General features: G+C 40.7%; 1 long non-coding RNA gene across 1 annotated transcript in view; it reads right to left on the bottom strand.

The window, feature by feature from the left end:
* Positions 1-2,572: 2,572 nt before the first annotated feature.
* LOC309665594 overlaps positions 2,573-13,576 on the bottom strand; it is a 39,363-nt gene continuing 28,359 nt past the window's right edge. Inside the window, exon 3 of the long non-coding RNA XR_014266554.1 lies at positions 2,573-6,139. This is a non-coding gene — a long non-coding RNA (uncharacterized lncRNA). The remainder of the gene's footprint in view (positions 6,140-13,576) is intronic.

Here is a 13,576-nt window from a genome sequence, read left to right as displayed (position 1 = left end):
GTTAACTGGCCTTAACATCATTAGCTCATTAGGCCTTTCCACCTAAATTACTTTATCAGCTTCCCTCTGAAGGGGGTCTGGTACTGTCTCGCTGAAAGGAATCCCCTGCACAAACACGAGAAAGTGAAAGGATAATCACAAGCATTTAGACGTGCTCCAGATATTAATCGTCTTAAAAAATTTATGCTATTTCTACTACTAGGAATACTTTACATTGCTGTAAACCCTCTCATCCAGTGTGTTTAAAGCAATACCCAGGAGCTTTTTAGCTTAATCTCACTCATTTGACGAGGAAAAAAAAAATATTGTAGAAGAATATATTCTAAAATATTTACAACAGTTAAAACTCTCCCCTCCCCCATCACTGCCCACATTTCTATTTGGATAAATTCTCTCCAGTTTTTTTTCATTAAGGGGCTGAATTTCAAAAATTTTTATATAAAAGACTGTGAACAGATTTGCTCACTTAGTCCCCACTTCAGTTGTTCTAGATGCAATCTTTTCTTCAACTTCCTCTGACAGTGCTTAGCATTTCTTTAATAGCACTCATTTTGTAATTTAACATTTTGTAAGAAGTGGATGAAGACAATTCTACTCATAGATGAATGGACAACCCAGACTAATACATTTCTCTAGAAATGCTTTCATTCCTGAGGACAAATGACACTTACTGCTTCCTCTGTTGTCCTCATGATTTCACGTTAACCGTGAACTCTTTTCATCTGTTCCTCCTTTATTTCTAGGTTGTGCACGTTCTCCAGAGGTTGGGGGACATGCCGTCGAGAGTTCAAGCCTGCCCTTTCCACCTATTAGTCACGTTTTGTTTTCCATCCCAGTTACCTCCTCCCTTCCTTATCTTCCTGTGTACCTTAATCATCTCCCATGTAATTCATCATTCATCCTCACTTTCCATAGTAATTTACTATTTTTAAATGTCTTATTATCTCATATTCCTCATTAACCACTTATCTTTCAAACTCTGTTGTTCATTTAGTTTTCTCACAATTTGTGTAGTTATTTGGTTTGCAGCATTCATTTCCCCCTTCTTGCTCACCCACCTATCAGTCATCTCTTTCCCTTCTCCTTTCTACTTTCCAAGTCCCAAGCTCTTTTTTTCTGAAGGTGTGGATCATGATTTGAAATGGTGGAGATGAATCTTAATGTCCCCAGACTCTCTATTTATTAATTTTTAATGTCAAATTATCATCCCATGTGGGAAATCTAGGTTTCTAATTCTCAAGCCTTCCTACGGAGGCAATCAAATTCACTAGGTCTCTTTTTTTTACTTAATTGGAGATAATACAAATCTCAAATGAAGTATTGCACAGTTGGTATTTATCTGAGATGCGCTGACCATCCTTTTTCCCCTTTGCAATTGAAGCCCAGTATCATGGCCAAAAGACTTTAATGTCTTTTGCATCTGTGTCATATAAAACTTCTCTTAGATTGAAAGTAAACCCCTAAATACAAATCCTGCTGTCATCAAACTTTCTGTTAATGCCCAGTCTCTTCTCCAAGAAAAGCATGACTTTATTTTTTTAACTTTTTTGTTTGCATTTTCTTTTGTTTTTGAAACTTCACAGGCTTCAGAGCCTTCTTCCTTTCTCTTGATCTTCCTTTCCACCTCCTGAAATCTCAGGATAATTAATTTCAGCAAACTCTGGAGACAATCATTCTTCCCTTTATTTTCTCTACTTTAGGAGCCTCCCTCACTTCATTCTTTTCCAACAGGTACCTTCCTATTTCAAGTGTATGACAGGGACCAATTCCTGTCTTTGCACAGTCCCACCTTTATGTTCTTCCTCACTTCCCCTCTACCAGTTTATTTTACTCCACACGTGCACTCTGTTTCCATCCGTGAGCATGGTCAACAGTTTGTATGGCTGCTGAAGTTCTCCCAGCCTGTCTCCCTGGTCAAGAGGGCTGCCCTCTTCTTCCCACAGTGCCCCTCGAATGCTGGCAAGGGAAAGGCATTGTGATCATCAGCTTTATTAGTGATAACATCAAGGCAATGGGAATAACCGTACTGACCAAGGGACAGCCTCATTACCCCATGATTAAAGAAAGAATTGGGGCAATTTCTCAAATTCTGTCTCCCTATTGTACTTCTCTGGAGATCTGTGTTCATTTTTCAATGGATGTTTATTGGATTTCCAACTCCATCACAGGTATATGATGGAATAAGGTTAGTAAATTGTAACCACTGAAACCTACCATGCATTTCCATATGATTATGAGTTTCATTCTAAGCTAGCCTGGGAGCTTCCTGGCGGTCCAGTGTTTAGAACTTGGTGCTTTCACTGCCGAGGGCCCAGGTCCAATCCCTGGTCAGGGAACTAAGATCCCACAAGCTGTGTGGCACAGCCAAAAAAAATTCTAAGCTAGCCAAAGGTGTAGATTGCTTGTGCATGGGAAATCCTGCTCATTGAATTAGTATATTTCTTTGAAAAGAATTCATTTTCTCTGAGTTAATCATTTTTTATATGATCCAAATCATCTACCCTTTTTTCAAAAATATGACCCCTTTCCCCCTCACTATTATGTTATAATTCATGCACGATTTCTCTTGAGGTACAATATAGTCTAATTTTCTTTATTATTCAATTTGGATCCTGTTAAGTGAGACAGGCACTCACTGACAAGAAGGAGCATTTAAATTTTGGCAAATAAGTTCATTTGTATTCAGAAAGCTTTGCACCCCTCATATTTAATAAATCTTTCCATTACAGAGTAAAGAAATCCTGCAAAATAGTCAAACAGATTAGCAATGGGGCCACCAAGAGAGTACATTCAACCCCGATTCAGAGATGTCTCAGTTTATCTGTTTTCTGTCAATCATTAAGAAAGGTGAAATATACAGTTATGTACAAGGAGACAGAACTAATTCTTTCATCCTAGCTGAAGCAAAAGAATTTTAGTTGCTTGAAAAAATTAGATTTTCGTTTCCTCTCAAGAAGGACAGAGAAAACAAATGTAAATTGCCTTAGAGTCAATGGCTGGAGCTACAAGACTTCGGAGTAGGCAAATAAGAGATAGTCCATCATTTGTATTTTTTCTTCATAATGGCCAATATCCAGATATTTGGAAATATGAGACGTTTGACAAAATATTCCCTTTTCTGCTACAGCTCCTCCAGCATGTAAAAAAAAAAAAATTTCCCTTTTCATTAGAATATGTAGAGTTGTATAGATTTACTGATACCACTTCTGCTTAATGAGAGTAACACTGCACTAAGATATTTGAATATGCTGTCAATTATTCCAGGGTTGATTTTCCATTTATGTGAGTTATCAGGCCCTTTGTTTCTCTTGTAAGTCCTATCAGCCATCTGATGTTGTGAACCTTACACTGTTTTTAGTATATTTACAAGAGGTAAAGTAAGAACAAGGAGAAGAGATGAAGCATTAATCAATCCATTTAGTAATGCAGTACCGCTGCAAAAAAAAATGAAAGCAATAGAGAAAATTAAAGCTCTTGGCCACAGAGAGGTATAAGCATTAACTGGAGGTGTCAGTACATTCCTTGACCTCAAATGGGAGGCAAAATTGAGAGTCAAGAGTAATTAATTCCAGCGTTTAAGCCAGACATTGAAGTCCCTAAAACTATTTCCCAAGATAAAAGTCTCAAATAAAACAGTTTATGTCAGCAATTCTGAATATGAAATTCCATTGATTTATTTTTCCATAAAATATTTTCTGCACTTAGAGATAACTGTCAAATAGAGTTGCTAATGATGGAAGAAAGATAAAGAGAAGTCACTTACATAGGATTCACAAAGAGGTAAGAATATATAACAATATCTTTTTGTCTGATTAGTGTTTTCCCTTTCCTTTTTAAAGAGGCCACCAGCCATAGTGAATATATGAAACACAGTATACAGGAAAGATGTCTATTTATTGAGAGATTTTTTTTTAAGTTTAGGAACTAGTCACCTAGAGTCTCCCCACCTGAGCAAAGATGGGTTGCAAAGGATGGGGTAGACAGTGACCATCATTGTATAGTGGATTATCTCAGATTTATTCCAAGAAGTGAAAAGTCATCTCTTCCTTTTATCTGGACATAGATCTTTTCATGGTGACCCTGGGCTGAACTAATTACCTGGATGTGTATCTCAGGGCACCTCAAAATTGCTTGAGCAGAATGAGGCACCTGCCTGTAGCCGGTTACCCACTAGCACACTCCCCTGGAACATCATCAAAAGGAAAGCCAGCAGATGAAAGGAAGGAGGGTATTGTCCCCTCTCCTGTGAAAGCTTCTGGAGTGTGGGAATATGTCAGATTTACCTTGTGTCTCCAAACCTAGCCCACACCCAGTACAAAGCATGTGGTGTATGCTCCATAGAAATGTGATGAAGGAAAGGAGAGGGAGAAAGGCAGGGAGAGAAGAAAGGATGAAAAAAGGAATAAAGCCTCTATGAGCTCTACAGGGTATGTTTCTAGAACCTTCTCAACTCCAAAGGGGAGAGACAGACTCATTGTATCCTACAAGGTTGATAAAAACCCCTCCAAAAAATAACAGTCAAATGACTATTGCAGATCTATTTGACCTAACAGATTAGGAACAGTTGAATTAGAAACTAGACAGTTGTCCTATAGTCCAGGGCCTGATGTTAACATTTTTAGAGCTGGAAGGGATCTTGAAGTCATTCAAGATACCTCCAAGTGGAATGTAATGTGACTTGACCATAGTCACATAGCTTGATAGTCTTAGAATAAAGACTAAAACCTGGGTCTCAAAGTTTCCAGCCCAGCATGTCTCACACTGCAGTTTTCCTACATAGGACAAAAGCAATTGCTGGTTCTATCCCTTCATATTTCCTGACCCAAGTCACTTAATATCTCCCCTTCCAGAAATCCTACTAATCCTAAACCCTTCCCTTGACACCATGGGACTTCAGCTTGCTAGGGAAACAGTTCACACTGGTTCACCGAGCATTTATAGAATGCAGACTTATAATTCTTGTAAAAGCTTGGTCACTAGGCATGATTAAGGCAAGAGAAAGTACTCTATTAATTGGAATCCTGGACTTGAGAATATCTTTGTGGCCACTTGTTTGCTGTAGCCACTGCTCTTCACACTGAAGAGAAACTAGAATATAAGTTCCATGAGGGTAGGAACCATGTCTATCTTGGTCTTAAGTCTCCATAGTGTCCACTAGGTACTTAACTATCTGTTAAATTATTGAACACGACCACAAGTTCTATATTTCATGATTCCAAGAATGTTCCTTGATGTCCTCATTTGCAAATAATTGACAGTACCACCCTTCAGCAAACTATTTTTGAAAATCTCAATTCCACTTGGTCTCCATCTAGTTAACACAGGATCTGATCACCCAGCCCACAAGAGTTCAAGCTCCATTTGACTTGATCTGCTCTGTTAGCTAACAACCCTTACCCCCGAGTAAATGAAGGCACATTAAGGGCTAACATTCTAGAACTGGAAGAGAGACAATCTATGACTATGTCTTCATTTACAAGCTCTAGAGTGCAGAATGGAGATGTGTACGCTAATAAATTGGTGTCCCCTTCAAACCACTGCTTGCAGGATCTTTACTAGAGGACAGGTTGAGCTGTGTGTGGAGAAGAATTGAGCAGGAGGACCACTGGGGTAGTCTGCCTACCCTCCATGGTCACAAACAATCCAGCTGGGGCACCCAATTTATATATCCCAGTAGGAAAAACAGGATCCCTGCAGTAAACCATCCCCATGCTCCTCTATATTCTGATTACTACCTACTTTCCACCACCAAGAAACTTCAAACCATTTCTTCCAGCCCCAAACAGAGTTCTCCCTAAAAGAACAGCTGGTATTATTTTCCTCTCCCTATATTTCCATAGATGTGTTAGCACACTGTGGACATTTTAGTGCCCTTATGGGTTAGTCCTCCAAGCAGTTGTCCAGCTGGTCTGTCTTTAATTTGACCCTGATGGCAGCCGTTACTTGAAATGAAGAAGGCAATCTAGTTAGAAACTGCAGTTGATGTTCCTCTTCTCTCAGGCGGTAGATAGCCCATCCATAAGGTCTTGTTAATGGTGGTTTCCAGGGGCCAGGGTTCAAGAAGCTCAGAAGCAGCGGTGGGAAGCAATATGGGAAAAGGCCATGCTCCTCCAAAGGAGTGGGTTTTCTGTCTCAGCAACTGTAAAATTATAAATGAAAGATTGAAAAGTTAAGCCACTGCTCAAGTGAGGATCTTGGTAAATACATGGCTTAAACAAAACCCGTTGATGGATTCATTGCCATCTAAATGAAGTCTGGTTTTTCAGACAATGGGGCAGAGACTACAGGAACACACAAAGTATGCCTAAGGATTCTCTGTTCCTTCGTTTATTTTGCTAAACCAAAGAAAGAGGAAAAATTATAATTGCTATTAAATACAAGTGAATCCGCATGTAGAAAGGATGTAGAATGAGTGGGCTAGGGAGAGACAAACTGGGGGAAAAGGAGAGAGCCCACAGAATCCAAAACCAGCCACTGTTTCTTCACAGTGTTTCACAGGGCTCACCTGAATGGAGTTTGATTTTGTGACCTGAGTGAGAGTTGAATAAAGGATAGTATTTGGGGATAAATTTGGATTTAAGATCCCATGAAAAGTGAGAAGTACAGTGACCCAAGCTTTACCCAATTCCTGGGCAGCCAAAATGATTGATTTCCAGTATAATTAACAAAATAAGAGTGATAAGAACCTCACCCAAAGATGGTCTAGGTGAAGCATCACTAGTTTAGGGCATCTCTGCCCAAAGCATCACAGGAGATGTACTGTCGCACCACTGCCAAGGTCTAGGCAAAACCACCAAATCAACGACTATCTTTGGCTGCCATCCCCTCCCTTGCTGTGCCACTGTGTCCCCTACCTCAGGCTCCAGGAACCCAAGTGCATGTGCTATTACCCATCCACTCAAATTTCTTTAATACCACAAATACTAGTTAAACAGGAAGTCTCCCAATGGCTAGATTTGAGTATTTCATACTAGAGTATTAACAATTGGTGGCTTTAACATTCCCATGGGATATTTTCAATTTAAAAATGGACTTATATACATGAAACTCTTAATTACTGGAATATGGGAAGAAGAGAGAGGAGAGGATGAGCAGGGAAAGGGGTAGGGCTTGTCATGCTTCTTGTTTAATCTCACCACCATTCCACACCAACCTCCAGCCTCCAAACAGTGGGCTTCAGCAACTTTGCCTCCAGTGACACTGAACAGCGGCTAACTCCAGACTGAGATAGCAGGTCTGTCCTCAGAGCACATGAAGAAAAGAATCCTTTAGAGCTGACATCCAAGCCTTTAGAGAAGCCTCCTACAGATACCAATGATCATGTCTGCATTCTAGATGTCTCTCCTGGTCCAAATCCCTCATTTTACAAAGAAGCACACTGAAAGGTGAGTGGCATACCCAGTGTCACACAGGGACCAACTAAATGGTAGTGCCAACACTAAGCCTAGATCTCCCAAATTCTAGTCCACTGCCCTGCCCAAGTAAATCCCCATGAGCACAACCCACTGTTGTAGCTCCAGACACAGGCGGGAGGACCAGGTTCTTCAAACTCTACAGCAGTATTTGGGTAGTGTCTAAGTAGTAATTTCCCCTTCCTGGACAACAATCTGGTTCAGTGGGTCTGGGGGAGGCATAGGAATGTTAACAGGTCCCCTGGGGGATTCTGATCCGTGAGGTATAGGAACCACCCCTGTGCTTCTGTTGTTACTCCTCTACCTATCAGCACCATGCATATGGCTGGAAGGTCCCCCTGAGGGTCTGTTCTGGGGACATCCTCAGGAGCCCAGAGATCAAAGGGCTGTTGACCATTGGGGCACAAGTCAGAGCCCTGAAGACAAACCCCAGCCTTGAAATCTCAAAGAAAGAATGCTTAGAATGTGCCAGAAAGGTCTCCTCTTAGGCCCTGTTGACCTTAATGACTTTGTGGCCAGCAATAATCCAGCCATACCCTCAAGGTTCCTGTATGACCAATCTTCTAAAATGTGCTGAGCCCCTACTTTGTGTATCATTGTGCAGCAGGTCTGAGATGCACAAAGAAAAGGAAGATCAACATACATACTTAAGAAGAGCATCAACAATACAGAGCAGTATCATTGAAATGGAACACAGTAACACAGCTCAGTGTCATACAAGCATGTTCCACGTAGTCCAATGACTTCCAAACCCACTGCCTAGCGGAAGCTTGTGGCAGTTCCTAAACCTCCATCCTGGAGATTCTGATTCAGCGAGCCTGAGGAAAAGCCCAGAATTTGCATTTTGAACCAACTCCCAGGTGAATTCACAGATGGGCATTTGAGACCCTTATATTGTTTTTGAGGGCTGACTGTGAAGAATCCAAAGGAATCTAGCTTAGTTGCTCTTTATAGTCACAGTTTACAGCTCCTCAACATTCCTAGCCTACTCAAATTGGCCCTTAGATGCATGTTTGTTTGGTTTTATTCCTCTTAGGTCAGTCTTGGCCTATGCTATCTTCCTACTTCTTACTTCCTGCTTAGGGCTTCCTTTATCTTCCCAGTAGGAATTTGTTTTCTGGAAAAGGGTACAGCTTTATTCTTTAGGGAAACACACAGGCAAAAGCCAATGTACACAGCCATATATTGTATGATTCTATTTACATGAAACATCTAGAATAGGCAAATCCCTAGAGATAGAAATCATATTAGTGCTTGCCAAGGGCTGGGGGGTAAGTTTGAGGGATGACAGCTAACGGATACAGGGTTTTCTGGGGGGATGATGAAAACATTCTAGAATTAGATTAGTTGTGATGATTGCACAACTTTGTGAATATATCAAAAACCACTAGATTATACATTTTAAGAGGGTGATTTTTATGGTATATGAATTATATCTCAATTATTGAAAAGCTCATGTAAAAGTATGGGCCCCACGTATCACATACAGGTGGATCACCTGGCTCCCTGGCTCCTTACAACTATCAAGTGATATCTCCAGGGAAACAAAGGCAAAATTTTGCCAGGGTAGCTGATGACAATAACAGCTACCATTTACTGCATACTTACTATGTGGCAGACACCATAATACATAGTACATAGTTATCTTAGATGATATATCAGAACCAAAGATGTGGATACTATTATTATACTGTTATTGTTAACATTTTACAGATGATAAAATGGAGGCACAGTGGGGTTAAAGAACTTGACTAGGCCCATAGCTAATAAGTGGCAAAATTGAGTGCTAGGGAGGTGTGGTTAAACAGGCACCAAAAGACTCTGCCCAAAACCATGTCCCTCATGGATCTGATATTCCCACCATTAGATTTGGGGAAAATAGAATAATAATAAAAAATAATAATAATAATAGTGATAACAATGTAGTGAAGATTTATTGAATGCTTTCCATGTTCCAATCCCTCTACTAAATTCTCTACATAGATTATCTCATATAATCTTCATAAAAATTCTGTGAGGTACACGCTAATGTTATCCCCAATTTGCAGAGGTGAAAGTAAGGCAGAGGATGCTAAAGTAACCTGCCCAAAACCATACAGCTAGTAAGTGATGGAGGCAGGATTTGAACACAGACCCTTAGCGCTAAGTCACTTTGTCAGAGATCCAAACTTAGATTCCTGTGGGGTCTAAGGATGAAAGAGTGAAGTGGGCCCCATATGTTTCTTGAAATGCAAAACAGTATCTACCCATCTTTTATTTATCTATCAGTAAGTCTATAGATATAGAGATGTGGTACAATTCTCTCTTAATACTGTTAATACTTAATATTCTTAATACTTAAGACAGAAAAAAGCACAAGAGCAGTAATAAATGGCAAATGACACTTTGCCTCAATGTTGGGGACACAAAAGGAAGTGACAGAAACAGTGGCAAATTGGAGAAAGAACACACTTCATCTAAAGGGGCAGCCACCATTCAACTCGAACTCTTTGTTGCCAGGTGTGTATATGGTGCAGTACTGCCCTATTTTCTGAGAGAAGCCAGAAAAACAGAGTTTTACATGAAATCTTTTGGTTTTAAAAAAATGGCAAAGAATTCCGCAGACTATATTTGTCCTGTAGCAGTCCACTCTAAACCTCCAAATAAGGTAAATGACCTCCTCCAGCAATTCTTTGTGACTGGAATTTAGGATCGAGGGTAAAAAAGTGACAGGATGAGTCTAGAATGATGAAGAGGGGCCATGTATGAAAACTCCTGATGCACACCTGGCGAAGGTAAATCTCATTCTACAGGCTAGGGAAAGCAGAAGCTGTGCGGTTTTGTTTTGTTTTGTTTTGTTTTGTTTTCTGTTTCAGAAGAGAAAGGGACCAAATCAGAAAGACATTTTTGAGATCCATGTGAAGGACAGAATAGCTGGGAAAGATAGCTGAGGCAGTGAGACCAGTTGTCAGCCCCAAACCGAGGCGGTGGCAATGAAAGCAAGAGAATGGACTTAAATCAACTAAGCGAAGACCTTCCTTAATAAATGATAGATCTGCTTGTATCAAAAGAGAGTATACGTACACTCAATCACATAGCTATAGCATCACTCGATAAAGAAAAGACCATCTGGGCTTCCCTGGTGGCGCAGTGGTTGAGAATATGCCTGCTAATGCAGGGGACACGGGTTCAAGCCCTGGTCTGGGAAGATCCCACATGCTGTGGAGCAACTAGGCCCGTGAGCCACAACTACTGAGCCTGCGCGTCTGGAGCCTGTGCTCCGCAACAAGAGAGGCCGCGATAGTGAGAGGCCCGCGCACCACGATGAAGAGTGGCCCCCGCTTGCCACAACTAGAGAAAGCCCTTGCACAGAAACGAAGACCCAACACAGCCAAAAAATAAAAAAAAATAAAAAAAAGAAAGACAGCCCTCTCCACATGGCTTTCTTTAAAAAAGAAAAGACCATCATCATGAAGAGGGAGACAGCAAACATGAGGAAGAGAGCCATGGGAGAAATAAGAGGGGTTTCAGGATACAAACTTGTTTGAGGCTGGGTTTGGCATGTAAAAAGGAAATAAAATGTACTTGGCTAGGGAGGAGACAGCTTGAAAACTGCCTAGGAAAACAAAAAGTGAATGAAAAAAATAAAAACACATATAAGGAGGTCATATATTAAGAAATTAAGAAGATATATAGGGAACTAGCAGGGAAAAAAATAATCAGGCAATGAAGATCGGTGAAGGTCCCTAAAGTCCATATTTAATGCCGATGATAGATATCAGGGAAGGCATTTTAAAAAGATGCTATAATAAAGGCAGCAAGGAGATTGCTTTAACAGAGACAGAATTCAAGAATAGAGACCACAATAGAGGTATTTATAAGGAATGGAAGAAAAAGAGGGCCAAAATATGGAAAAGGATTTTAGTTATTGGAGATCAATGGGAAAAGAAGAATTTTAGAGATGTCAGAAAGGAAAATATGACAGGATTTTGGAATATTCTCAGAGTGAAAATAAGGTCTGTTCTGTAAAAAATACAAAGTTCTCTCTCCACAAGTGCTTAAGAAGCAGCCCAGAGGATGGCCAAAGATAACACCAAAGCTGCATTCCAAGGGCTTGAGGGGGAGAATGCAGTTACCAGAAAGTTCCAAAAGGGAAAGGAGTGAAAATTTTCATCTTTACCAAGCTTGCTTTTCATTGGTTATAACATGGCCCAGACCGGAATAAAGTGTTCAACAGAACCAGCTTCTTCAGAGGTAACCTTGTGATAGGCCAGAACATTCTGGGAGAACTGCAGCTGTCACAAAGGCAGAATTTTTAAAAGGAGGAGCCTTCACCATATACATGGTCCAGGGATAAAAAGGACCAACAACAACAGTAACAAAAGATCCTATTTAAAAGCATAAAGTTGTACATTAAAGGGGAAGAAATACCAGGAGAGAGGAAAGAGCAGCAGAAAGGGACATTACTGAAGTGTGTGTCATATAATACCTGGCAGCTTAGGTACAGTATTTAAGTCCCATGTCAGACAGTCAAAGTTACTCCATTTTGCAGGAGAAAGTGTAAAATAAACTATGTAAAATAGTTACTTGCTAAAAATCACATAGTAAGTTTTAGAGCCAAGTCTTGTTGGATTCTCAAGCTTATGCATTCTCCACTGTACCATACTGTTTGACTATGGGCCATCTGCCACCCACATTACTGCAAAAGCCTTCCCAACTGGTAAAGCTCACCCTCTCCATCCTGCATCCAATATGTATCCAAGCCAGAGCAATCATCCAAAAACAGATTTCGTTGTGGCACTGCCCTACTCAAATCCCTTCAATAAATTCCCTTTGATTTTCAACGGAGCCCAAACTACTTAGCATTCCCTACAAGGTCCCTCAGGATCTGGCCCTGCTCACCTCCCCAGCCTCATCTCAAGCTCCTCTCATTGCAGGTGACAATTCAATGACTCTGAATATATTTAAGTCCCTGGAATGCACCATGGATCATTCTCGCCTCCAGGCCTTTGCACGTTGTCCCTAATGCCTGGAGCACTCTTCTCCCTGACCTCCTGACCCCTCCTTTTAGGTAGTCTAGGTAACAGTAGTACTCGTTTCTCACAAAACTTAACACATTTTATTGGAATTATCTGTATCTGTTCTGAGATCCCTACACCTCCTCTACTGTGAGCTAGTTACAGGAGGAAAGATCCTGTTTCTATCTCTTTCACTCTTGAATCCACAACACCTAGCACATGCACTGGTGTATCTGTTGCTAAACACATATGTTTTGAAATGGATAATAATTTGATGAGGCAAGGGCCATCACAAGTTACTAAGTGAAGCTATATCAGTGGAAGCCAAACCCATAACTGACCCCAAAACCCCTACTCTTGACATTTGCAATTTACTGTCCATTGCTGAAGATTCTTAACACATTCCAAAAATTTCACCGATATTTTTTAGACATGTGATGTATATGCTTCCTGTGCTCAGAGCTATAAATAATTCCAAGGACAAGGCTCACTTCTTGCCCTAAACAAGCTTACAGTTTAGTGGAGGAGCTTTCATTTTGCCAACATGTTGCAACTCACATTCTCTTTAAATCCTTTCAAGACTGAGCTGAGAAGGGATCCTTGACAGTTTATCAAGAATTTGGTAATTGCCAATTGACTCCTACAGGTCCACGAGGGGCTTAAGGGCTGAGGCTCATCGTTATCATCCCAGTGGTTAGATAGGGCCTGATATATAATAACAGGTTTAAAAATCACCGAATGAGTGAAAGAATAAACAAATGAATGAATGAACAATCAAATAAGTCAAGTCTTGGAGTAAAGCTTTGGAAACTGGGTCACAGTCTTAGCAGGAGTTCTCCTCCATCTCTAAACAGATAAATGAGTTGGTGACAAGTCCCCTAAGGAAGAACCAGCGCCTTAGACACACATACATACTGGCCAGCCTGCAGAACCAGTGGAGCATGGGGGCAGGGCAAAAGAGGAGCAGGGTAGGATTTTAAATGATTCTCTTCTGTGTCCTCAGGTTTAGAGGGGAGACGCTGTGGGGCAGACACACCCATGTAGAGTATTGAGATGGCGTCACCCAGCCCTCTACGACCCCAAACCTGCTCCCTGAGGCACACCATAGAGGTAGGTCAAGAAATAAATAGGTAGATAGATCAACGTAGTGTTCAGCACACATTTTCA

The sequence above is a fragment of the Balaenoptera physalus genome (assembly GCF_965194825.1).
Source record: "Balaenoptera physalus genome assembly, chromosome: 8".
Taxonomy (NCBI): domain Eukaryota; kingdom Metazoa; phylum Chordata; class Mammalia; order Artiodactyla; family Balaenopteridae; genus Balaenoptera; species Balaenoptera physalus.
Note: the sequence above shows the minus strand (reverse complement) of the source record. Positions and strands in the feature narration are given on the sequence as shown.